This window comes from Syngnathoides biaculeatus, chromosome 3 (assembly GCF_019802595.1).
Source record: "Syngnathoides biaculeatus isolate LvHL_M chromosome 3, ASM1980259v1, whole genome shotgun sequence".
Classification (NCBI taxonomy): Eukaryota; Metazoa; Chordata; class Actinopteri; order Syngnathiformes; family Syngnathidae; genus Syngnathoides; species Syngnathoides biaculeatus.
Window position 1 is genome coordinate 348,857 of NC_084642.1, and position 27,225 is coordinate 376,081.

General features: G+C 44.3%; 1 long non-coding RNA gene, 4 other non-coding genes and 2 pseudogenes across 5 annotated transcripts; 6 read left to right on the top strand and 1 right to left on the bottom strand.

Moving 5' to 3' along the window:
- Nucleotides 1-2,017: 2,017 nt before the first annotated feature.
- On the top strand, nucleotides 2,018-2,233 carry LOC133498685 (U2 spliceosomal RNA; annotated as a pseudogene).
- Nucleotides 2,234-2,489: 256 nt separating this feature from the next.
- On the top strand, nucleotides 2,490-2,664 carry LOC133498686 (U2 spliceosomal RNA; annotated as a pseudogene).
- A 2,761-nt stretch (nucleotides 2,665-5,425) lies between these two features.
- Nucleotides 5,426-5,498, top strand: trnak-uuu (transfer RNA lysine (anticodon UUU)). The gene has a single exon. It is a non-coding gene; the product is annotated as a tRNA-Lys (tRNA).
- Nucleotides 5,499-11,374: 5,876 nt separating this feature from the next.
- trnan-guu (transfer RNA asparagine (anticodon GUU)) lies at nucleotides 11,375-11,448 on the top strand. Its single transcript has one exon. It is a non-coding gene; the product is annotated as a tRNA-Asn (tRNA).
- A 4,495-nt stretch (nucleotides 11,449-15,943) lies between these two features.
- LOC133498202 (uncharacterized) lies at nucleotides 15,944-16,794 on the top strand. The gene is made up of 3 exons (XR_009794227.1): nucleotides 15,944-15,987; nucleotides 16,056-16,163; nucleotides 16,232-16,794. It is a non-coding gene; the product is annotated as an uncharacterized LOC133498202 (long non-coding RNA).
- A 1,000-nt stretch (nucleotides 16,795-17,794) lies between these two features.
- Nucleotides 17,795-17,913, top strand: LOC133498677 (5S ribosomal RNA). The gene has a single exon (XR_009794435.1). It is a non-coding gene; the product is annotated as a 5S ribosomal RNA (ribosomal RNA).
- Nucleotides 17,914-18,050: 137 nt separating this feature from the next.
- On the bottom strand, nucleotides 18,051-18,132 carry trnas-aga (transfer RNA serine (anticodon AGA)). Its single transcript has one exon. It is a non-coding gene; the product is annotated as a tRNA-Ser (tRNA).
- Between the last annotated feature and the right edge of the window lie 9,093 nt (nucleotides 18,133-27,225).

The window sequence follows — 27,225 nt, forward strand, 5'->3', positions numbered from 1 at the left end:
ATTCAGGATAGAGATGGAAATGTGTTGACTGGTGCCAGTAGTGTGCTAAATGGATGGAAAGAATACTTTGAGAAGTTGATGAATGACAAAAATGAGAGAGAAGGAAGAGTTGAAGAGGCAAGTGTGAAGGACCAGGAAGTGGCAATGATTAGTAAGGGGGAAGTCAGAAAGGCACTACAAAGGATGAAAAATGGAAAGGCAGTTGGTCCTGATGACATACCGGTGGAGGTATGGAAGCAATTTGGAGAAATGGCTGTGGAGTTTTTGACCAATTTATTTATTCATCAGAATACTAGTGGGCGAAAAGATGCCTGAAGAATGGAGAAAAGTGTTTTAGTTCCCATTTTTAAGAACAAAGGCGATCTTCAGAGCTGTGGGAATGATCGAGGAATAAAGTTGATAAGCCACACAATGAAGTTATGGGAAAGAGTAGTGGAGGCTAGACTCAAGACAGAAGTAAATATATGGGAGCAACAGTATGGTGTCATGCCTAGAAAGAGTACCGCAGATGCATTATTTGCCTTGAGGATGCTAGTGGAAAAGTACCGAGAAGGTCGGAAGGAGCTACATTGTGTTTTTGTGGATGTAGAGAAAGCCTACGACAGAGTACCAGGAGAGGAACTGTGGTACTGCATGCGTAAGTTTGGTGTGGCAGAGAAGTATGTTAAAATAGTACAGGACATGTATAATGGCAGCAGAACAATGGTGAGGTGTGCCTTAGGTGTGACAGAAGAATTTAAGGTGGAGGTGGCACTGCATCAGGGATCAGCTCTGAGCCCCTTCCTGTTTGCAGTGGTAATGGATAGGCTGACAGATGAGGTCAGACTGGAATCCCCTTGGACCATGATGTTCGCAGATGATATTGTGATATGCAGTGAAAGGAGGGAGCATGCAGAGGAACAATTAGAAAGATGGAGACATGCACTGGAAAGGAGAGGAATGAAGATTAGCCGAAGTAAAACAGAATATATGTGCGTGAATGAGAAAAGTGGAGGGGGAAGAGTGAGGCTACAGGGAGAAGAGATAGCGAGGGTGGACGACTTCAAATACTTGGGGTCAACAATACAGAGCAATGGAGAGTGTGGTCAGGAAGTGAAGAAACGGGTCCAAGCAGGTTGGAACGGCTGGCGAAAGGTGTCTGGTGTGTTATGTGACAGAAGAGTGTCTGCTAGGATGAAGGGCAAAGTTTACAAAACAGTGGTGAGGCCGGCCATGATGTACGGATTAGAGACGGTGGCACTGAAGAAACAACAGGAAGCTGAACTGGAGGTGGCAGAAATGCAGATGTTGAGGTTCTCGCTCGGAGTGACCAGGTTGGATAGGATTAGAAATGAGCTCATTCGATGGACAGCCAACGCTGGATGTTTTGGAAACAAGATTCGAGAGAGCAGACTTCAATGGTTTGGACATGTTCAGAGGCGAGAGAGTGAGTATATTGGTAGAAGGATGCTGAGGATGGAGCTCCGAGGCAAAAGAGCGAGAGGAAGACCAAAGAGAAAGTTTATGGATGTGGTGAGGGAAGACATGAGGGCAGTTGGGGTTAGAGAGGAAGATGCAGGAGAGAGGCTAAGATGGCAAAAGATGACACGCTTTGGCGACCCCGAACGAGCCAAGCCGAAAGGAAAAGAAGAAGAAAAAAAATTGTAATCCAATGAGTCCTGTGAAACCTAAAAAGAAAAATTAAAGCGGCTTCAGTTTGCTCTCTCATGCTCTCTAAATCCTACATTGGTGCCAAAAGCCTCCCTTCGGAGCTTCACGGTGAAGGTGTCGGCGCGGCAGCCTGATGTTATGGGAGATGAAGGAGTAAAAGAAGACAAGAACGTCGGCGACCGTCACTGGGCAACGTGGCAGGTTCACTGAGCGTGCTGTTTGGGTGTGGGATGAGTTTCACTTAGTAAGGGATCATTCCGTGTCTGCACAGTTGAAAAAATTGAGGCTTTTTCGTACCATATTTACTGTCTTGTTTATTTTTAGTTTTCATGTTTATGTAAATTATGAATTAAATGTAAAAAGTTTTTTCTCTTTTTAAATGTTTGTAATGTAAAGTCTTAAGACAATAAAAGTGAACAAAAGAAAAAAATCTGTTCTTGTCAGTTCAATATCTGATACGTCCCCTATCCGGGGACCGTATATTATATGGATTTTTGGAGCAGGGAGATGGAATAGGGGTTTGCTCCGTCCTTTCCACGCATGAACCTGGGATTGCAGTACCTCCAAGAACAGTGCACCTGCACTAATGATGTCAATGAGAACTCTGAGAAAGCAACCATAAGGACTTTTGTTTTGTCTTGACAAAGTACCAATCCATCCATCACTTCATATGTTGAAAACAACACAGCTGCCATTTCTTGTAAACCGTTGATCGATTGATGTTTGCAAGACGTGTCATATGTGAGTCACAAGTGATTGTCATGAGTCAATTTGTGTGGCACCAAAGCTTTGGCTTGTAGGCTGGACAATCGGGTCGTATTTACTGGTGCCAAGTTGATATCGCTTCTCGGTCTTTTGGGTAAGATCAAGTGTAGTTAATATCTCACGCGTTCCTTATCTGGGAACCAATTGTTCTGTTGATTTTTAAGAACCAGGAGATGAATTTGTGTCTTGCTCCAGCAACTTCAAGCATCAACCTGGTATTGCAGTATCTTCAGGAATGGTGCATGAGAAGACAGTTCAGAAAAGCAGGGAAAGATGAAGAAAAATAGTGATGCACAAAAAAAAAACCTATTCTTATCTCACTGGACTGAATGGAGATGCTGGGGATTGAACCCAAGACTTCATACATGCAAAGCATGCACCCTACCACTGAGATACATCCCCTGACCACACCAGAGGCACAAAGGAGAGTCATCCATGGCTCACCCGGAGGAGGGAACCGGAGCTTCACGTTGAAGGTCTCGCCGCAGCGGCGTGGTGATATGGGAGAGGAAGGAGTAAAAGAGGAGAAAAACGTCAGCGACCGTCGCTGGAATACGTGACAGGTTCCCTGAGCGTGCTGTTTGGGAGTGTGGGATAAGTTTCACTTAGTTAGGAATCATTTCGTGTCTGCACAGTGGAAAAAAAAATCAGCCTTTTTAGTACCATATTTATTGCCTTATTGATTTTTTTAAAGCCCAGACAGTCTTCATGTTTATTTAAATCATGAATGAAATGTAAGTATGTATGTAAGTGTTTTCTATTTTTGGATGATTGTAATGTAAAGTCTTGTTCAGACAATAAAAGTGTACAAAAGAAAGAAAATCTGTTCTTATCTCAATCTCCTCCTTTGCAAACCTCGACTGGCTCACCCCAGAGAGCACAAATTGCTCGTTTAGGACACCCCTTCCCGGTGTGTCCAGGAATTGCAGGTGGCCCGCTGTCGGCCGCAGGTCTACAGCAGCACTGCACTCCCAGAAGAGATGGCTCACCGACTCAGGGGCGACACAACCTGGTTCGGGGGGCATGTTGAGTGCGCTGACATACCCCAGGAGTGCATCACGGTCCTGAATGATATCATTTTATCACTTATTCTCTTAAAGCCTAGATAGTTTTCATGTTTATGTAAATTCATATATCCATTTTTTTACGCTTATCCTCACGAATGTCACGGGGAGTGCTGGAGCCTATCCCAGCTGTCAATGGGCAGGAGGTGGGGTACACCCAGAACTGGTTGCCAGCCAATCGCAGGGCACATCGAGACAAACAGCTGCATAACCATCCATCCATCCATTTTATGAGCCACTTACCCTCATAGGCGTCGCAGAACTGCGAAGAGCGACCTGTTCCTCAATGCACTTTCTACTGGGAACAAACATACATACATTCACACATTATAATAAATATGGCTTCCTGCCAGAATTTCTAGTATGGACAAGGTCACTGGTTGATTTGGTATGCTTGTGATCATGTTGAGCATGCAAATGTCTCAGCATATATGATGTGCTATTGCTGTAAGACAATTTTGTGTGCAGAGCAAACATCGCAAATCCAAGCAATTGTTCTTCTTCAACCAATGCAAATATTAATAATACAATTCAATTATGAACATATTAAACATATCCAATTTACTGCATTAAACTTTATTTGGTAGTTTAAATCAAAATGATCCCACACTTTACAACAGGCTGAGAGAGCAAAAAATGGCAAATATTATATACAGAAATATATAAAGACAGTGTGGGATCGATACTCGCTCAGTGGTGTCGATATCTACCCTGCAACTGACTGATGACCAGTTCAGGGTGTTGTCCATCTTTCCCCCGAAGCTTGCCGCAGACAACTTAACTCCTAGGATCAAACCCCATGACAGAGTGACGGTTCGTGGGGGAGGTCCCACAAACATGCAACATTAATTGGATAATTTAAATTGTCCCGAGGTGTGATTGTGAGTGTGACTTTTGTCTGTCTCCATGTGCCCTGCGATTGGCTGGCAAGCAATTACAGGGCGAAATTGTATGGATTGATAATTTAAAGGTCAGACAACAATGTTACTTTACCAAAACTGGAGACGACATGAAGACAAAATGCAAGTCAAGCCTTTTTGCTGTGAGAGGACTTTCTAAAGTCTCATCGGATTTCTGCCAGCAATGGCCAACAGGCTCATTGAACATCCACCCATCCATCCATTTTCTGAGCCCCTTATCCTCAAAAGGGTCGCAAGAGTGCTGGAGCCTATGCCTGCTGTCAGCGGGCAGGCGGTGGGGTTACACCCTGAAATGTTTGCCAATCATTCACAACGTTGAGTCATGTTTCTCAAAATATTCAAAATTATTGTTGTTCCACAATGGCACATCTAATTCTATTCTATATTTTAATGTTTTAACCAATTCCAAAGGTTGTATAATTTGTAACGTATGAAATTCAAGGGGCTGGAAGCTGATTGTTGAGTCTACAATGCAAAATGATGACGCAATCTCATAAAACCGCAAAGAAAGGCATGATTTCCCTATTGCCACACTATTTTGGGTTTCCTTTGTAAAAGTGCATTTGGTTGTGACTTTTATTTACACAAGTAGTTTTACTAGTGTGTTAAGTGCGCAATGCACACATTCTATTGCATGCATTACATGCATGATACATCATGCATATTCATTAATTTGTCATGGAGGTTAAGGAGTGTCTCACTGAAGGACTTACAATACAGCTTAAGTCATATTTACAATGAAAAGTAAGAACCTTCAACTCCATTGTTGTCTGGAAAGCGGGCCGCAGGCTGTGTTCCAGCAACAAGGAGATAACACTCGTGCCTGATCAGTTCGATTCAGGTGTGCTGGAGAGGAGTGTCCATTGGGACGTTGACTCTCAGATTTAGGAGGAACATTGTGGTTTTTGTCCAGGCCGGTATAAAAATTGATCCGCACCAAGAAACCATGGCACCTGGAATCTCCTGAAATTGGGTAGTTGGTGTAAAGAAAATTCGCTATGGACTACAAAATGCATAACGCTCGTGGCTTGAGTAGCTCAGCTGGTTGAGCATCAGCCTTTTAATCTGAGGGTCCAGGGTTCGAGTTCCTGGTCAGGCAGGTGAAATGCAATCTGCATCTTCGTGTTTGTCCCCTGTAACTTTGAACCCTTCCTCTTCACCAGACCCAACCAAACAATATCTAAATAAAAGGAAGTAGGTCATCAAACAGTTCTCAACAAGAGGATGTTAAGATAACGCTTCAATGTTGACTTTTGGTACATTTCTTCATTCGCCTTTCCTTCCTGTTTTATTGAAAGGATCGGTGCTGGTCGGCGCTCAGGAGACAAAGACAACACTCAACAAAAGACCAACGTAAATGCTATTTAGCCTCAATAACTGGCATATTTATTTCGACCAAATGCAAGTTCTCAAAACACAGTTGACATTGCATGAAATCAATCATATGAGCCCCTTACCTATGCCGAGAAGGTGGAGAGCCGTTCACCCAGGTAGAGCTCCGCTTGTCAACCAGCTGGGCGTCAGTACGAAACCCGCAGCAGACTCTACCTGTTTGTACTCTGCATCTCTCTATTATACTTTTCAGTTGCGTGCGAGAGAAAGGGCGGGTGGCCTACCCGTCCCACCTGGCGCCGCAACGATTGTTTCCTGATTTACTATTGACACCCAAGTGTGTCCTTCAGGCTCTGAAAAACATCTTACGCAGCCATAACTGTCAAGACATCCCAAAACAATGTTCGTCTTTGGTATGCATGCGAACAAGATAGTGAAACGGGCCAGACGTCTTGACCAGAAAAACAAGTGATGCGAAAAACAAGTGAGTGATACGAAAAACAAGTGAGTGTATGCATTCGAACAAGATAGTGAAATACAAGTGAGTGAAAAACAACTTATATAACCATGGTTGCACAATACATTCGGGTATTCAGCGGTTATGGGAAGCATCACTAATTAACACTCCTTTCACTTCTCAAAGGTATTTTTGTGGCTTCTCATCCATTTGAAATGTCCACATCTCCCTGACCTTCAATGATTGTTCGATGATCTTTGACCTCCGTTTCTTGTTGCAAAACTGAAATTCCTGACTGGAACTTCAGATTGCTTTACTTTCAACAGCTCATTGCCAGTTTGAGACTTTATAGTGCTACATGTCGGCCAGTCCCAAACACAGATAAATGCAGAAGGTTGTGTCAGGAAGGGCATCCGGTGTAAAACTGTGCCAAACATATATGAGTGTTCATCATACGAATTCTACAACAGTTAGGTCGAGGCCCGGGCTTCCTACACCCGCACCCGGAAATGTTAATCTACAAGGTATATGTACAAATTCAGATCATGTAGGTCGAACATAAAAAAGAGGAGGAAAGCGGTTTAGTCGGAAGAAGAAGTGGAATGCACAAACCCTACAGCTGTTAAAATAAATGACCCCTGGTTTTACACAATCTCGCAATCATTAACGACGGGGAGACGGCTCGTGAACAAGGAAGCGTATTTGGCCAAAAAACCTTTGCCAAAATCCATCTATCTTTTCAGATGGTATTCAAAACAAATACCAATATTTAAATAAATGAACCCTGGTTTTACACAAACCCTCATTCTTTAATTTCTTCCTTTCCTTTCGGCTTGTCCCGTCGCCACAGCGTGTCATCTTTTGCCATTTTAGCCTAATCTCCTGCATCTTCCTCTCTAACCCCAACTGCCCTCACATCTTCCCTCACAAAATTCATCAACCTTCTATTTGGTCTTCCTCTCACACTTTTGTCTGGCAGCACCCTTCTACCAAAATACTTACTCTCTCGTCTCTGTACGTCCAAACCTTGTCTCCAGAACACGCACATCATCACCACAGTTTAATCAACTTTGCCCTTCATCCTAGCAGAGACTCTTCTGTCACATAACACACCAGATACCTTCGGCCAGCTGTTCCCACCTGCTTGGACCCGTTCTTCACTTCCTTACCACACTCACCCTTGCTCTGAATTGTTGACCCCCAGTATTTGAAGTCGTCCACCCTCGCTATCTCTTCTCCCGAGAGCCTCACTCTTCCCCCTTCCTCCCTCTCATTCACACACACATATATATTGCTAATCTTCATTCCTCTCCTTTCTAGTGCACGTCTCCATCTTTTTAATTGTTCTTCCATCTTCTCCCTGCTCTCACTGCATATCACGATATCATCTGCAATCATCATGGTTCAAGAGGATTCCAGTCTAACCTCATCTGTCAGCCGATCCATTACCACTGCAAACAGGAAGGGGCTCAGCGCTGATCCGTGTTGCAGTCCCACCTCCACCTTAAATTCTTCTGTCACACCTCACCATTGTTCTGCTGCCCTCATACATGTCCTGTAGTATTCTAACATATTTCTCCACCACACCAGACTTATGCATGCAGTACCACAGTTCCTCTCTTGGTACTCTGTCATAGGCTTTCTCTGGGTCTACAAAGACACAATGTAGCTCCTTCTGTCCTTCTCTGTACGTTTACCACGAGCATCCTCAAGGCAAAGAGTGCATCTGTGGTACTCTTTCTCAGCATGAAACCAGACTGTTGCTCGCAGATACTGACTACTGTCCTGAGTCTCACCTCCACTACTCTTTCCCATAGCTTCATTGTGTGGCTCATCATCTTTATTCCTCTATAATTTCCACAGCTCTGAACATCGCCTTTATTCTTAAAAATGGCAACTGGTACGCTTTTCCTCCATTCTTCAGGCATCTTTTTGCCCTCTAGTATTCTGTTGAATAAGTTGGTCAAAACTCCACAGCCATCTCTCCAAATTGCTTGCATACCTCCACTGGTATGTCATCAGGATCCATTTTTTGTACTTTGTAATCCCTTTCTAACTTCCCCCTTACTAATCATTGCCATTTCCTGGTCCTTCACACTTGCCTCTTCTACTCTTCCTTCTCTCTCATTTTGTTTTTTCACAACTCTCTCTCCGTGATGATCAGAACTACTTCATCTTGTTCCTTCCAGAATTTCTCGTTCATCTCTAGGTCACATCCATCCTGTTGAGCATCGCCGCTAACCACATTATACATAACGCCCTCAATTTCAACCTCATCACTCGCTCTATACTCTTTTCACCTCCAAGACAGTCTTAGCCAGCACTTCCTTTAAAATAATCCCGACTCCATTTCTCTTCCTATCTACTCCGTGGTAGAATAATTTAAACCCTGCTCCTAAACTTCTGGCCTTACTAACTTTCCACCTGCTCTCTTGGATGCACATTATATCAGCCGTTCTCCTAATCATCATGTCAAACAACTCCTGAGCTTTTCCTGTCATAGTCCCAACATTCAAAGTCCCTACACTCAGTTGTAGGCTCTGTGCATTCCTCTTCTTCTGACGACGACAAATCCCGTTTCCTCCTCTTCTTTGTCTTTGACCCACAGTAGTTGAATTTCCACCAACGACCTGCAGGTTAGCAGTGCCGGGGGGCGAGCGTTGTTAACCCGGGCCACAGCCGATCCGGTATGGGATTCTTTAGATGAACGCTTATATTTGTTTGGCACAGTTTTTACGTCGGATGCCCTTCCTGACAGAACCCTCTGCATTTATCTGGGCTTGGGACCAGCCTACAGATTGCACTGGTTTGTGCCCCCATAGGGCTGCATTCCATAGGGCTGAAACTCTCAAAACTCTCAATCGTTAACTGTGATTTTTAAAAAATAGAACGGATTCATCTCCAATGAACATACACGGAAGCGATTGCGGCCACACGTTAACCTCCGTAAACCTCTCTGCTGCGACAGAAGCTTTATTTTCTTTTTTTTAAATATGCATTATTCTCAAATGAACCAACTTGGCATGATAAATACTCCTTAGTAATTTGAGATTGAGAAGAATAATTCCAACTTGAAATTAAGCGATTGCTACACAGGCATGTGTCTATTTTGATTGGGCACCATCCATCATGTTTAATTGCTGAAATCCATCGATATTTCCTGGTCTTTTCAGCTGGTATTCTATCGAATGATCTCTTTGAATATTTTTCTCATCTGTTGTGACAACCAACAGCACAACAAGTCTTGGGGAATTTGAAAAATCTGCTCTGACTCAACGGCTCCTGCAGTGCAGAGCAGCTTGGTTTGACCGGCAATATGGCATCGTGCAAACTGTGACATCACGTGCACAAGCTCTATATAATACAAAAATACACAACATTTATCTTATATAGTGCCAAAATACAGTACAAGAGTAAGAAAATTCAGCAAACTGAAGACACATAGAGAATGGAGGTATTGATTCCAGTACTTTCACTTTGAAAAGGGATGCTCAAACTTTTGAGGTAATTCACATTTTTCTGAACAGCAAAGATACAAGCTCAAGGTGGCAATTGATCCACCATGTAGAAGACACAAACAAAGCTCTCATTCTGTCCTTGAACAGAGCAGAATATACATGAAACATTTATGCTATCTTGAGGTTCCAGTGAGACTTGAACTCATGACCACTGGTTGACTAAACCAATGCTCTAACCACTGAGCTGTTGAGAATAAAGGACAAAGCCCAAACAGTGCAATACAGGGAAAGTTCCCATAACCGGAGTGAAACCAGGAACTCACGGGTGAAAACTAGGAATCCTGAACACTTGGAGAAATGGGAAGCACCTTTGTTTTCTTTTTTCCCCGCCAAGCTCAATCGGTATTTTGTTAGAATTATCTCTAATATATTTATTATGGACTCGCAACAAAGCCAAAGTATCATCCTTGCGTTGAAGAGTCTTGTTCACAGGATGAGCTCCTTACACACAGATGCAACAGTATCTTCCTAGAAATAGCCAAGGACAACTCCGTCATAACCAAAGAATGTGCCAAATCATCACCAACGGATGTGCCACATCATCATCAAAGAAAGTGCATTTGTTCATTTCATCTGCTCACCCCTCCTTTCGACCTTGTCTGTTTTCTCATAAAAAAAAATGAGTCTATCAAAGGCTGGTTCAGAACGTGTTTTGAGACCGTAACTGGCCTGTTTCTCACGTCCTCCTGATCAGAAGAAAGACGACTCTGTGTCTGCTGTTCTTGTGCAATTATTCTAGCAAGTTAGGTGAAAAACCCAACAGTTTTCTGCATGATTGCATAAGCGAAACTATTGGAATACAGTGTAAAAAATTGCTCTCCTACTGGGAGTCGTACCTGGTCCCGTGGGTGAAGATACCAAAAAAGATACAAACTTCGGTAAGCCTCTCCCCGACAGTCTTTTTTTTTTTTTTAAACATGCATTGTTCTCAAACGAGTCCAATGCGTATTTACAAAAAGAATATATATATATATATATATAATATATATATATATATATATATATATAATTGTGAGGATAAGAAAATGGATGGATGGATGGATGGATGGATGGATAATTTACAGCTCTTTCACGATGAATGAATTTGTTGACATGAGGTAAAAAGAAATCTTTCAATCCAGTAAATTTGCTTTTTCAGCACTAATATAGAAGTATATTTAGCATTTCTGGGTTCACAGTAGATCATCCATCCATATTCTTTGCTGCTCATCCTCATAAGAGGTCGTGGGGAGGGCTGGAGCCTATCCCAGCTGTCAATGGGCTGGAGGTGGGGTACGCCAGCCAATCTCAGGGCACATGGATACACAATAGTCACACTCAAAATCATAACTACGGGCAATTTCGTGTCCAATTAAATGTATGGTTTTTGGGATGTGTGAGTAAAATGGAGTGCCCGCAGAAAACCCACGCAGATACTGGGAGAACACGCAAACTCCAAACAGGCGGGGCTAAGATCGAACCCGGGTCCTCAAAACTGTGAGGCCAACGCTTCACCAGCTGATCACCGTGCTGCGCAGGTAGGTTATCATCAACAAAAACTACAACTCACCATCGACATTCACGCACATGCATGAATAAACCCAAATGCCAACATTAAATCCTCTCACATCTAGCAATAAATTTACTGATATGTGTAGGTTTACAAACAATATTATATTAGTGCAGCACGTCTCTGTGGCGCAATTGGTTTGTGCATTCGGCTGTTAACAGAGGGGTTGGTGGTTCGAGCCCACCCAGAGACTTCTCTGACTTTTCTGAGGGGCATTTGGTCTTATGTATTAGGGAATACCTTCCTGTGAAAAAAAGATAACTTCCATGTAACCAACATAGTTTCAAAAGAGAAAACAAACAATGCCATGTCCACTGAGACTTGAACTCAGATCACTGGATGCAATGTCCAGAGTGCTGATCATTACACTATTGAATTTTGTGAGTCGTGGGAGGGGCATTTGGTCTTGTCCATGAAGGAAGACTTTCTTTAACTTAAGCCAGAGGCAAACAGCTCCATGTTCCACTGAGACTTGAATTCAGATCACTGAATTCAAAATCCAGGGTGCTGATAATTACACCAGGAACCCTCATTAATGGTTTGGGAGGGGCATTTGGGCTTTTGCATAAGTGGAGAACTTCTGTTCAAGTCAATTTGACACAGTACAATCGTGTTTCAATGAAGAGACACTTTCCGGTTCCACTGAGACTTGGACCTGGATCACTGGATTCAGAGTATAGAGTCCTCACCATTGCACCACCACCTGATTGTTCCATGACTATGTAATGAGTCACGTGATCATTTTACTTCCAGACCCAAACAGACCACGTGTTTCTTGGTCAACGTCTTCTCTGTGAAAGTTGTCAAACAAAATACCTCAACGCTGTGTTCCAGTGTGCACAAATGGACAGGAAATGTGCCCCGGTTGATTTTTCTTCAGAAAGGAAAGAAACAGATGGCTGCAGCTCATAAGGTCATCACATAGCATATGCCTGCTCAAGGCTGACACCGTTGTATGACCGTACTTACTGAGAATATCCCCATATACAGTTCCTCATCCATGTACATGGCCTGGTACGTGTACCAGGGCCGGCCCGAAACACAATTGAATCTGCTGACGAAGTCGGGAGTTTAAAAAGTTGGCTGTGGTCAACGCTCGATGGTGTCAGTATTGAATTCAATACAATGACAGGTTCTCTGATTTATAACCATATCAATTAATATCACTTTGTAATGTGTGCTGTCTGAATATTTGATGTCTTTTCAGATGCAAAAATTTGATCACTTTTTGTTTTTGCTAGTCAGGAACATGGAAAATGTTGGACTATGCCTGGAGGTGGGGTACGCCCTCAAGTGGTTGTCACCCAATCACAAGGAACATGGAGACACAACAGTCACAGTCAAAGTCACAACTAGGGGGTATTTAGTCTGAAATTCATGCTTGATTTTTGGGATGTGGGAGGAAAATGGAGTGGCGCGAGAAAACCCACGCAGTCACTGGGAGAACATACAAATTCCATACAGGCGAAGCCAGGATCAAACCCAAGTCCACAAAACTGTGAGACCAAAGCTTTACTAGCTGACCCACCGTGCCACACAGTTTAGTTTAATATCAACAAAAAATACAACTCACCATCAAAATTAACGCACCGTTACATGCATGAATAACCCAGGCGCCAACATTAAATCTTCTCACATTTGCCAAGGATGTCATAAATTTACTCATATGTGTAAGTTTATAAATATTATAACAGAACCATATTAATAACTACCAAAAACAAAAAGGGATGAAATCTTCGCATCTGAAAAGACATCAAATATTCAGACATTCAGAAAACACACACAAAGTGATATTAATTGAGATGGTTGTAAATTAGAGAACCTGTCATTGTATTCATTTGAAAACTGATAAAATGGTGTGATTTTGTTGCACGATATAAGGAACTGGACTTGAAAGCACACTTTATTTCGGAAGACTATCATTTATTCTTTTTCATTCTTTTCAACATTATTAATATTATGAGGAATCATGTGTTGAAAAATGTTCATTGTCGGGTTGAAAATGCCAATTCCCAATGTCAATTGTTCAAGTAGGCTGCATATCTTATTTTCAAGCCACACTTATCGTATGGCGGAAGGGACAACTTCCTCTTGTTCATGAATCTTTCTGAGAGAGGTGCACATTTTTTGTACTCCACATATTTGTGTGCGTTAGGCTGTTGACTGAGAGATTGGTAGTTCGAGCCCACCCAGGGACGTCTCCACAATAAACACTTCCCTGGCTTTTGTAGGATGTTAGTACATCAAAAGCCCCGAAAAGTACAGTCCAGCAAAGGACAAGTGCTTTGTGGTTTCCAAATTACAGCTCAGTGTGTCCTATCATTATTCAAGCCACTTATTCTCACAAGGTTTGCAGGAAAGCTGGAGCCTATCCCAGCTAGCTTCGGGGAAAAGGCTGATTACACCCTAAACTGGTCTCTCGTCAGTCAGAGGGCCGATATCAACACCATCACTGAGCAGGAATCGATCACATACTGCCCACACCAAAGACAGGAGTGTTTACCACTACACCATCATTGTCTCTGGTCAGTGTGGTTAGAGCTATTAAAAAAAAATAATAGTTGAGGGGACTTGTCTCAGTTTATAGCAGGCATGTCAAACTAAGTTTGGCTCTGGGGCCAGATCAAGCAATTCTGTTCTCAGGTGTGTTGGGTCAGTAAAAGAATGTCAGCTCCAAATATTTTTTTTGGTTTTTCAGTACGACGAGTCGGGGTTAGGGTTAGCCTCCAGACGGGAGACGGGATCTGCATCATGGCTAAAGATTGACATGCTAATTGTTTGTCTGACGTTAGCGCACGTGCCGTGACGTCACTTCAGGAGGCGTGGTTAAGTGCCCTGTACGGAGGGGTCAATTCTCTTCACTTTGCTCCTTCTGCAGAGGAGCGCGACACATCATTGTGTGTAATTATGCAAGCGTTTGGTTAGTGTGTCTCCCTCGTGACACCATTCGTGTGTCACTTTAGTCAAGTCTTGTTTTGTTCATGTTCCATCTTTGGCGTTCTAGTTATTGGACCTCATTTCAGAATTTTTGGACTTTGCCTTTTTGCCATGTGTTTTTTGTGCTTCTGCCTTTTTAGACTGCTTCCCCGTGTATGACCTTTAAAAAAATCAAACTACCCTCCAAAATCATGCCCCTGCGTTTGGGTCCTATGCCTTGCCACATGCTCGTGACAGTAGGCAACGTTGTGTATGAGGATTAATTCAAGTTTTCTGTTCATAGTTATTACATTGTTATGAGAAAAGTTATTGTACATGGTTTTATTCCTTTCACATTTCAAATTCAGTTATTCAGGTAAAAAAAAAAATTCTGAACTAAAACGCTCAATTTGAATTCTATTTCTGTGTTTCATTCATTCAATTAAACTGTAATTGCACATGCAGTAAATTGACAAATGCAAATCCAGGCTGACATTTTGAGGCTCAACTGTTAAAGGGTTAATTCAATGCCAAAATACTCCCTAAATAAAGCTACAAATGTACTGGTACTCCCTAATGTTACATTATTACTACGAAAGCAAATAACCTGAATTGAAGGTTCCCTTTTGTGGTGTGAAAGACGCTAAAATGTCCTGAAATTGGTATGTACCAGAAATACTTCTTGAAAGTCGAAACGCTTTCTTTGGGTTTGTTGTGTTCAGGGTCACCATTGGGTGTCATCTCAGATGAACGCTCATATGTGTTTCGCACAGTTTTTATGCCAGATGCCCTTCCTGACATAACCACTCTTGGAGAGTGGAAGCCCCAGTGAGAAACAAACTCACAACCCCTGGTTTACCAAACAAATTCTCTCACCACTGAGAACTGATGATTACAGTGTCAGAAGTGGGATTTGAAACAAACAAAATTGACCGGAGTCATGTACTCAATGCATAAGATACATTTGGTGTTGTAAACACCAGGTGGTCTGGGAATACCAGGGAATTCTGGCAAGTACTAACCAGAGCCAAAGCTGAGCTTCCGAAATCTGACAAGATTGGGCCTTCTCAGGGTAACGTGGCCAAAAACTCTTGTAGATCTTGAAAGTAAAGATTCCAAATTCCATCAGCAGTGGGAGCTGATAACCCTGACTCAAAAATTCCTGGGCCTTTTTAAAGTATTACCCCCACTACAGTGGTCTTTTTTTGTCACGATAAACTACTCCGTAACTAAATTTGGACTTGAGCAGTCCTGCACTCCGTAGCACGACCCCCTCCTCCCCTCCATTCCGTCTCCACCAGAGGTCAACCACACAAAGAAGCAGCACTGCTTTTTGACTGACACTCGATGTTCCCAAAGTTTCCCCAATCCTGCATGTACTCCCAATTCTCACATCTTCCAGGTCCACTAGTATCCCATCAGGAACTTTGAAATGGAACTAGGAATTGGAAGACAATCATTGTGTCTTTCCACCAAAAACAATTGACTACACTGACTTTTTCTTTAGAATGGAAGCAGACTGCCTCTTTGGTGAAATACGATTGGACACCTCCATCTTCAAGGCATTAGCCTCAAATGAAGAATCACTGTTGACTCAATCACAACAATTACTGATTTTATGAAATATGTGTTCATTGGTTACTATCCTGGAAACAATAATTTTTTATTCATATTTGTCAAAATGATGCAGTGTCAATCACAACAAACTGTCACCTGACAATGAAACATATTGTATTTATCTGCCTGGCCTAATTAGCATCAGTGAGGCGCAGGTGAGGAGCTGCTGCTGGCCCTTGTTTGAATTTGTCATGTAGAGGTGGGTTGTTATTCGGCAATAGTGGAATTTGACCTGCAAAAATTCTCACCTTTGACTTTTGGCTCAAGGCTCTTGTTGATCCCAACCCACCCTGTCATACTCATCATAAGGATACAAGCTCAAGTACAAAGAAGACGCAAATCTTTACGGGACTCTTTATTCCTTCATTTTTTTAAGTATGTCTTAATTTATTTATTACATTTTTATTTCAGGCCATATTTTCATAACTTTTTTCATGGCGCAGGTCATACGTGACTGACTTTCCATGTAGGCTGTCAGGGGCTTGGCCAGGAGCTCCTCACCTGCACCTCATTGACACTGATTAGGAAATGCATTGAAGTCTTGTGTGTCTGAGTGTAAGTTGTGTTTGTTGTGCTTTGCGTTTTGTGAATGAATCTCCCTTGTTTCAACTTTTCTGTGCCACTTCAGTCAAGTCTTGTTCTTGTTTCAAGTTTTACCTCATAGATATCGGACCTCGTTTCTCGGTTTTGGGATTTTGCCTGTTAGCCTCGTGTTTTTTGTGCTTCCTTTTTAGATCGCTTACCCGTGTATGACCTCTGACAGAATTAAACTACCCTCGAAAATCATTTCCCTGCATTTGGGTCCTATTCCTTACCGCATGCTCATGACAGTAGTCATCGTTGTGTATTAGGATTAATTCAACTTTTCAGTTCATCGTCTGTTTTTGCATTGAGAAAAAAAAGATTCGACATGGTTGTATACCTTTCACATTTCAAATTCACAGTTATTTGTCACGAGCAAGCAACATGGGGGAGGACCCAAATGCAGTCACACTGGAGTCACTCTTTCATTTTCATTTACATTCATGGGAGAATTTGGGGAACGATTTATACGTGCATCCATGTCGGTGAAAATGCTATAGTGGTTGCCAAAGGAAGCACTGAAGCTTTTAGCCTTCCTCCATCCCGTTTTCTAGAATATTGTGTCTGGAGTCTTTTAAATTCATAACATGTCAATCATAGATGTCAGAGTCCCCACAAACCTGACGATGAATATCCATCCATTTCTGTAGCCACTTATCCTCACAAGGGTCATAGGAGTGCTAGAGCCTATCCCAGCTGTCATCGGTCAGGACGCGGGGTACACCCTGAACTGGTTCCCAGCCAATCACAGGCCAAATAGAGACAAAAAGCCGGACTCACAATCACACCGAGGGGCAATTTAAAAGGTCCAATTAATGTTGCATGTTTTTGGGAGGTGGGAGGAAACCGGAGTGCCTAGAGGAAACCCACGGAGAGAACATGCAAACTCCACAAAGGCGGATATGGGATTGAACATTGGACCTCAGAACTGTGAGGCTGACAATTTACCATCTGATCCACCGTGCTGCCAAAAGCTTTCTTTCAGCTTGTCCTGTCAGGGGTCGCCACAGCGTGTCATCTAAGATGAACGCTCATATTTAATTGGCACTGTTTTTACACCGGATTCCTGCCACAACCCCTCTTGGGGAGTGGAGGCCCTAGTGAGGAAAACCTTCCCAACACTGGTTAACAAACCAATGCCCTCACCACTGAGTTATGGGGCTCCAGGAACTGTGTCAGAAGTGGGTTTCGAACCCACGCCTCCATTTGGAGACCAGAGTACCCATCAACCGGAAGGAGTTTAGTCCTTGAGTCTGGCGCCTTATACTGCTCGGCCATCCTGAGACTGACATTGTGTAGGCCAACGGACACCCAAATCTACTCCCTAAATTGACTGATACCAGGTGCTGTCAGCATTTTGTCAAATGGAAATAGAATCATATTTTAAGAAAATACTTTCCCCCCATTTTTTATCTGTAGCTTCCGCTTACAGCCATACTGTCCTGAAAGTGCCTGATCTCGTGCGATCTCAGAAGCTAAGCAGGGTAAGGCCTGGTTAGTACTTGGATGGGAGACCGCCTGGGAATACCAGGTGCTGGAAGTATTTTGTCAAGTGGATACGGAATCATGATAATATTTCCAGTTTTCCATTGAGTGATAATGCATCGGAACAGATAATTCTCCCAAAACCCACACTGACCTTATGATTTGAACTCATCCCAAACCAAAAGACGGCACATTCGTTGTCGGCAGGACTCGAACCTGCGCAGGGAGACCCTAATGGATTTCTAGTCCATCGCCTTAACCACTCGGCCACAACAACCTGACTGCGAGGTTATGTGTATGCACAATTTTTTTTAACCTGATGGTGGTCTCCATGCTTTGTCCTGCTGAATGTTTTTTTTCCCCTTGATGTAAAAACATGATGCTAAATTGTTCATCTGGTGCACAAACACATCCCACACCGCACTAATTTTGATGCGAAGAGCGAGAAAATATTTTCAATCTTCGACCGGCTTTTTAACTCATCTGTTGGTTTCTTAATAGTGGGTGGCACTGACTTCGTGAAGTCACCGGTCCAGCGCTTTAAACCTGCACACAGTCTGGACTCCAGATGTAGTTGAAAGTTCTCTCTTCTTTTTTTATTGGAACTATCATTTAAGATAAGTGTTATAAATCCTTCAGTGACGTCAGTCCTCACCCTCCGTGACCGGTTTATTGCTGATTCTGACTCAGACTGAATAATTTACCCACAATGCATTGCTTGTTTAAGAGTCCAGTAAAACTGTATTCTTAATGTGTGAATAAAAAAAAAAAGTTTTGGGGCTTTTCTTTCCTTGTTGTGGCTTAGTATAATATTAATAAAGTGGTCTGTCTAAAAAAGGGGTGGCCAATCCGCAGCTCTTTGCCTCCTTCCGTGGGCCTCTCGTGAAGGCACGAAGCAAATCGAAGTTTTGTTCATGTGCGCACTTTGCTTGCGTTCATCATGGTAGTTGCGAGTGAGCGTTGCTTGGGTATAGTGCAGTATTTGCATGATTTGCTTGAGTTTATCACGGTTGTTATGGTTATTGTGACAACAAGATCAGTGTGTGTGTGCATGTGCGTCGATGGCTAAGTGAGAGACGGATGGACCTGAACTTCTAACTGAAAAGAGAAAGAAAGAAACTGTATTGACTCTGGTGGGACTCGAATCCACAACTTTTGCTACTGGTCCTGCTGTTTGTGCTTACTGACTCCCCTGTTACCGACTCTGGAAGGAATAAAGACTTTCTCTTTAACTGCTTGCCTCTCACCCGAGTCGTGCATTTACGAGCCCGATGTCCTGACTACTGCTGCTCCACTTGACTGTCTGCCTGATCCTCGACTTTGGAACTGCATTTGGGTCCTTCTCCGTACCGATGGGTCATGAAAGAGAAAGCCATGCCATAATTTCCATCCATCCATTATCTATGCCGCTTATCCTCACAAGGGTCTCGGGAGTGCTGGAGCCTATCCCAGCTGTAGGGAGGCAGGGTACATCCTGAACTGGTTGCCAGGCAATCACAGGCCACATAGAGACAGACAACAGTCACACTCACAATCACACCTACGGGCAATTTAGAGTGTCAATTAATGTTGCATGTTTTCAGGATTTGGGAGGGAACCAGATGCCCGGAAAACACCCACGTAGGCACAGGGAAAAATGCAAACTCCACACAGATGGGGCCGAGATTTGAACTGCCATCCTCAGAACTGTGAGGCCAATGTTCTCACCACATGATCCACCGTGTCACCATCATCAGATTATTTTTTATTTTCTTTTGTAAAAAGTTATTTTTTTTAATTTCACTGTCACTGATAATGTCTTCTTGAAAGCCAACAAACACCCAAATCATGAAGACCACCATCAGGTTAAAAAAAAAAAAACATGCATCCACAAAGCTCTGCAGTCAGGTTGTCATGGCCAAGTGGTTAAGGCGATGGACTAGAAATCCATTGGGGTCCCCCCGTGCAGGTTCGAATATGAGCGTGCATTCTTTTGTTTGGGATGAGTTCAAATCTTGAGGTCAGTGGTGGGTTCTGGGCAAAGATTCCATCATTACCTGTTCCGATGCAGTATCACTCGATGCAAAACTGGAAATATTAGCATCGCTCCTATTGTATAATTGCATGATATAATGATGAGAAAAATTTCCATTCTTACATGTCACATTTAGATTTTCTTATGTTGTTGCGTTCACAAGAACATTGTTTCCTTCTACAGTATCTTATCGAATCAAAAGTTGCCCAAAACAGTACAGAAGATATACAAAAGTATCAAATTGATACAAGACAATATGAAGACAGTACATGACAATCCAACGCACCAATAAGTTGATGCAAGATGATAAAAGACTTCACAAGACAAGTCAACAAACAATCCAAATTGTTTAAAACAATGAACATTTTGTGCATGTCCTGTATAGCAGCGAGGTTAGAATGAGGTAATAGTAGCCTTCTTCTTTTTCTCTCCAGAAATACTACGTTAGCACTATCATACCTGCCTCATGAAAACTGTGATGTAGCTTCGTCAACCATTTAAAAGAATCGCGTTTGTCAGGGGTGTGGTCATGCCACTCACATTTTCCACATTTTGCTGTTAGATTTAATCAAAAGTCATTTTGAGGATAGTTTTATTTTTTTTTAAATCTTCATAAAATACAAAGCAGTCGTGTTTTTTTGTGTCAATTTACAAATCATGTAAATATTCAAACATAATGCGTGAGTATTTCCACCATTTCCAATGCCGCTCAAACTTGAGCTCAGGTGCATCAGATTTCCTCTGATGATCCTTTCAGTCCTTCTCCAATTTGAATGCAGTCCACCTGTGGTCACTTCACTTGATTGAACATCATTTGGAATGGCACACAGTGGTCCAGATAAGATGCGGCTAAAGATAAGCGGGTCAGAAAATGGATGGATGGATCTTCAGCATATGGCTGCTCTTTACTGAGAAACCAACTAATTGCCCTGTCGGGGAAATGAATACATGACTTCAATTGTTTCTTCAAGTGGTAGAGTGAATTCCTTCATTCACTCTTGGCATTATTTGCCTTTAGTGGACTGCTGGTGTTCGAAGTGTTTAGTCTGGAAGCAGAATAGAAACAGGACGACCAAAGTCAATTCAGTGTATTGCCACACATCAAGGGAGAGCACTAGAACACACTCATCTGGAAATACCTCCAGTTTTTGTCAAAAGCACTCATCCCAACAGACAGACAGCCACATCTCTCGGAAAATGTCAGGAGTGTGGCCAGGCCACTGCGCTATGCAGTAGCTCCTCACCAGCACTTCAGTGACCCTGATTAGCATATGAGCCTTGTGGTTTGCGTTGTCAGTTGCAAGCATTTTGTTAGTGTATTTCCCTCATTACAGCATTTCTGTCCCACTTTAGTCAAGTCTTGTTTTGTTCATGTTCCAAGTTTTGCCTCGTAATTATCGGACCTCTTGTCAGGATTTTTGGACTTAGCCTTTTTGGACTGCTTATGTGTGTGTATGACCTCAGCCAGAATTTAACAATTCTTGAAAATCATGTCCCTGCATTTGGGTCCTATGCCTTGCCACACTCCCGTGACAGTCGTATTAGGATTAGCGCACGACTTCTGAAAGAATCAAAGTACCCTCGAAAATCATGTCCCTGTGTTTGGGTCCTATCCCTTGCCACATACTCTTGACAGGAGGCTTAAATATATTCAAAACATGAAAATACTTCTGAAGCACTCCCAAAATTGACTGGGGTCATGTACTCAAGATAGATTTGGTGCTGTAAACAACAGGGGGTCTGGGAAAAGCAGGGAATACTGAGAAGTACTAACCAGGGCCAAAGTTGAGCTTCCGAAATCTAACAAGAGTAGGGTAGCATGGCCATAAGCTCTTGTAGATCTTGAAACTAAAGATTCCAATTTCCATAAGCAGTAAGAGCCGATAAACCCGAACCAACGTTTCCTGGGCCTTTTTAGAGTATTACCGTTGTCTTTTTTTTGTCATGATGAACTACTCCACAACTAAATAAGGACTTGAGCAGTCCTGTACTCCGTAAGACGACCCCACTCCCCCGTCCCCTCCCCTCCATTCCTCCACCGTTTCGTCTCCACCAGAGGTCAACCACAAAAACAGCAGCACTGCTTTTTGGCTGACACTCCATGTTCCCAAAGTTTCACCAATCCTGCATGTACTCCCAATTCTCACATGTTCCAGGACCACTAGTATCCTATCAGGAACTTTGAAATGGAACTAGGAATTGTAAGACAATTATTGTGTGTTTCCACAATGGAAATTATTGACTAAATTGGCTTTTGGGATAATTTATCCAAGTCCAAAAGAAGACAATGCTAGCGGGGGTAGGACTTTTGAGAGATTCAGTGCTTCATCCAATTGGCCGAAAGACTTTATTGCTTCTTGAAGCAACATGCAATCAGCTGTCTCATTTGGCCATCAGTACTTTTTTTCATGAACATAGATGCACATAAAGTTTGGATTCAACATTTTCCCCACCAAAGAAAACACACATTCCACAGAGTGAAAGACCGACTCTGGTTGGACTCGAACCCACAACCTTTGACTTACTACAACATGAGAAGTCCAACGCACTACCCATTGCACCACAGAGACATCTGCCCACAGCAACCATATCTCTGTATGTTTATTTCAATGGGAGGTTCAATTTTATAATTTTTAGTTGGACACATTAATTTTATAGATGACAGCGTTGTTCACCTCAGTATCTGTCCATGGTCTTGGACAATGTGCAAAGCCATCCCATGCTGTAGAAGTTGGTGCCCAGGGTCAAGTACAGCATCCACGACACGTCAGAGTGGGTCTGCTTGGTTTTCGTGGAGATGCTCCTCAATTTCAAGGCGGTCAGTTCAGCCGAGATACTTGAAGTCGCCATATGTGCTCAAGGGCCACTTCATTAGTGCCATCTCATGTGGTCAAGATGTATTTTGTCTGATTAAAGATGACTAAATAAGTCCTGTACAAATGTATAGCATGTCACAGAAGTACCTTTCACACTTGTTCACGGATGACTCATATTATAGTGTTGAATGCAGCCCTATGGGGGCACAAACCAGTGCAATCTGTAGGCCGTTCCCAAGCAACAGTATGGTTTCATGCCTAGAAAGAGTACCACCGATGCATTATTTGCGTTGAGGATGCTAGTGGAAAAGTACAGAGAAGGTCAGAAGGAGCTACATTGTGTCTTTGTGGATCTAGAGAAAGCCTATGACAGAGTACCAAGAGAGGAACTGTGGTACTGCCTGCGTACGTCTGGTGTGGCAGATGATGGCAGCAGAACAATGGTGAGGTGTGCCTTAGGTGTGACAGAGGAATTTAAGGTGGAGGTGGGACTGTATCAGGGATCAGCTCTGAGCCCCTTCCTGTTTGCAGTGGTAATGGATAGGCTGACAGATGAGGTTAGACTGGAATCCCCTTGGACCATGATGTTCGCAGATGATATTGTGATATGCAGTGAAAGCAGGGAGCATGCAGAGGAACAATTAGAAAGATGGAGACATGCACTGGAAAGGAGAGGAATGAAGATTAGCCGAAGTAAAACAGAATATATGCGCGTGAATGAGAAAAGTGGAGGGGGAAGAGTGAGGCTACAGGGAGAAGAGATAGCGAGGGTGGACGACTTCAAATATTTAGGGTCAACAATCCAGAACAATGGTGAGTGTGGTCAGGAAGTGAAGAAAGTTTTCTAAGTTTTCTTTCGGGGGTCGAATGGCCCCCTGATACTCATACGCGTTTGTGCGGCAAAACGACAACACAGGAGTTATTTAGACAGCCAGGGTTTTAAACATCATTTGTACATTGTTTAAAATATTGTATATATCGTAGGAGGGCTTCCTACGGGATGCCGTGATTTCCTTGCCCCGTCTAGGACCTACTGTGGGGTTTGTCTATACTCGCGCCTGCGGTAAAAAAGTGACGCTTCGGGGCTGGCAGTACCTCTGCAGACCCACCAGATGGCGACTGTGGGAAGGATGCCGAGCAGGACGAGAGAGGAAGAACTACGTCAGGAGGGGTAAGGGCATCCTGTCTGGAGGACCCGTCCGGAACAATGCGCATGCGCCTGCGAGGCGGTACTTCTCTGCTGCAAAGGGTTTTTGGGCCTCGGATACAAAAAGGAACTCCGTGTTAGGAGCAGCCACCGGGTGAATGTAAGTCGGTGGACCGGAATCTGGCCACCCGGCAACTTTTTCTTCATGGATGCCCCCCTCTCTCGCGGGGCGCCGGCGCACCACCGGCCCGTCTCGCCCGCAGCGTCGGGGAGGTGGAGCCTGACCGCGTGCGAGCACACAAACCGAGGAACAGGATGTTTACATGTGGTGGGGCGGCCGGGGTGGCTACGCTACCACCAGTGAGTGATTTCTCATTTTTGTCAGTGTAATAAAGAGGAAAAAACAACACCCTCTCAACAGACAAACAGCATTACTCCCTCCTGATTTGCTGAGCCAGATGGTACCGCCTTCAGCCCTTTGACCTTTGGCAGTCCGGCTGGCCCTGGAATTTGAACAAATTTTCTTTTGTAAAAATAAACAGCGTCGAGCTCCGTAACGTGTAAAAGTATCTTTTGCTTTCACTCTGGCTTCCGCCTTGTCGCTCGCATAACATGCGTTGTTCATGCCCGTGCGCACTAAGTGTGGAAGTTATAGCTGTCATTCATCCATCCAGCACAACCAGTGCGGAAGTAACGGTTGTCAGTCATCCAGCCATCACAACTATTAGGCTGGAAGCCCGCTTGCGGGTGTCCTTCACTCGCATAACATATGTTGTTCATGCCCGTGCGCCCTAAGTCTGGAAGTCATGGTTGTCATTCATCCATCCAGCACAACCAGTGTGGAAGTCACGGCTGTCATTCATCCAGCCAGCACAACGAGATCGGAAGTCACGGTTGTCATTCACCCAGGCAACACAACTATTGCGCTCAAAGCCCGCTTGGGGGTGTCCTTCGACCGCATACCATGCCAGGTTCATGCCCGCGCTCCCTAAGTGTGGAAGTCACGGTTGTCTTTCATCCATCCACCAAAACCATTGCTCTGCACGACTGCTTGCGGGTGTCCATCACCCGCATACCATGCCTGGTTCATGCCCGCGCACCCTAAGTGTAGAATTTATGGTTGTCATTTATCAAGCCAGCACAGCCATTGTGGAAGTCGTGGTGGCCTTTCATCCATCAATTACAACCATTGCGCTGCAAGCCCGCATTCGGGTGTCCTTCACCCGCATACCATGGCTGGTTCATGCCTGCGCACCCCAAGTGTGGAACTCATGGTTGTCATTCAACCAGCCAGCACAACCAGTCTGGAAGTCATGGTTTCCTTTCATCCATGCAGCACAACCATTGTGCTGCAAGCCCGCTCGCGGGTGTCCTTCACCCGCATACCATGCGTGGTTCATGCCCGCGCACGCTAAGTGTGGAAGTCGTGGTGGCTTTTCATCCATCCATTACAACCATTGCGCTGCAAGCCCGCTTGCGGGTGTCCTTCACCCGCATACCATTCCTAGTTCATGCCCGTGCGCCCTAAGTGTGGAAGTCATGGTTGTCATTTATCCATCCAGCACAACCAGTGCGGAAGTCACAGATGTCAGTCATCCAGCTAGCACAACCATTATGCTGGAAGCCCGCTTGCGGGTGTCCTTCACCCGCATAACATGTGTTGTTCATGGCCGTGCGCCCTAAGTGTGGAAGTCATGGCTGCCTTTTATCCATCCAGCACAACCAGTGCGGAAGTCATGGTTGTCAGTCATCCAGCCAGCACAACAATTAGAATGGAAGCCCGCCTGCGGGTGTCCTTCACTCGCATACCATGCCTGGTTCATGTCCGTGCACCCTTGGTGTTGAAGTCATGGCTGCCTTTTATCCATCCAGCACAACCAGTAAGCTGGAAGCCTTCTTGGGTGCGTCTTCCCATCGGATACCATGCCTGGTTCATACCCGCGCACGCTAAGTTTGAAAGTCATGGTTGTCATTCATCAAGCCAGCACAACCAGTTCTTTGGAAGCCCGCTTGGGTGCCTTCCCCCCGCCCAGCATACCATGCCTGGTTCATGCCTGCGCACCCCAAGTGTGGAAGTCATGGTCTCGTTTCATCCAGCCAGCACAAGCATTGCGGAAGTCACGGTTGTCATTCATTCAGTCAGCACAAGCAGTGCGGAAGTCACGGTTGTCATTCATCCAGGCAACACAACTATTACGCTGGAAGCCCGCTTGGGGGTGTCCTTCACGCGCATCCCATGCCTGGTTGTGCCCACGCTCCCTAAGTGTGTAAGTCACGGTTGTCTTTCATCCAGCCACTACAACCATTGCTCTGCACGCCCGCTTGTGGGTGCTCATCACCCGCGTACGATGCCTGGTTCATGCCCGCGCATCCTAAGTCTAGATTTCATGGCTGTCATTCATCCAGCCAGCACAACCAGAGTGGAAGTCATTGTGGCCTTTCATCCATCCAGCACAACCAATGCACTGCAATCCCGCTTGCGGGTGTCCTTCACCCGCATACCATGCCTGGTTCATGACCGCGCACCCTAAGTATGGAAGTCTGGTTGTCTTTCATCCATACAGCACAACTCTTGAGCTTAAAGCCCGCTTACAGGTGTCCTTTACCCGCATACCAAGACTGGTTCATGCCCGCGCACCCTAAGTGTTGGAGTCATGGTTGTCATGCATCCAGCCAGCACAAGCAGTGCGGAAGTTACGGTTGTCATTCATTCAGCCAGTGCAACCAGTGCAGAAGTTATGGTTGTCATTCATCCAGGCAACAAAACTATTGCGCTGAAACCCCGCTTGGGGGTGTCCTTCACCCGCACACCATGCCTGGTTCATGCCCGCATTCCCTAAGTGTGGAAGTCACAGTTCTCTTTCATCCAGCCACCACAACCATTGCTCTGCACACCCGCTTGCGGATGTCCATCACCCGCATACCATGCCTCGTTCATGCCCGCGCACACTAAGTGTAGAATTCATGGTTGTCATTTATCCATCCAGCACAACAAGTGCGGAATTCACGGGTGTCAGTCACCCAGCTAGCACAACCATTAGGCTGGAAGCACATTTGCGGGTGTCCTTCACTCGCATAACATATGTTGTTAATGCCCGTGCGCCCTAAGTGTGGAAGTCATGGTTGTCATTCATCCATCCAACACAACCAGTGCGGAAGTCACGGCTGTCATTCATCCAGGCAACACAACTATTGCGCTGGAAGCCCGCTTGGGGGTGTCCTTCGACCGCATACCATGCCAGGTTCATGCCCGTGCACCCTAAGTGTAGAATTCATGGCTGTCATTCTTCCAGCCAGCACAACCAGTGTGCAAGTCATGGTGGCCTTTCATCCATCCAGCACAACCATTGCGCTCTAATCCCGCTTGCGGGTGTCCTTCCCCAGCATACCATG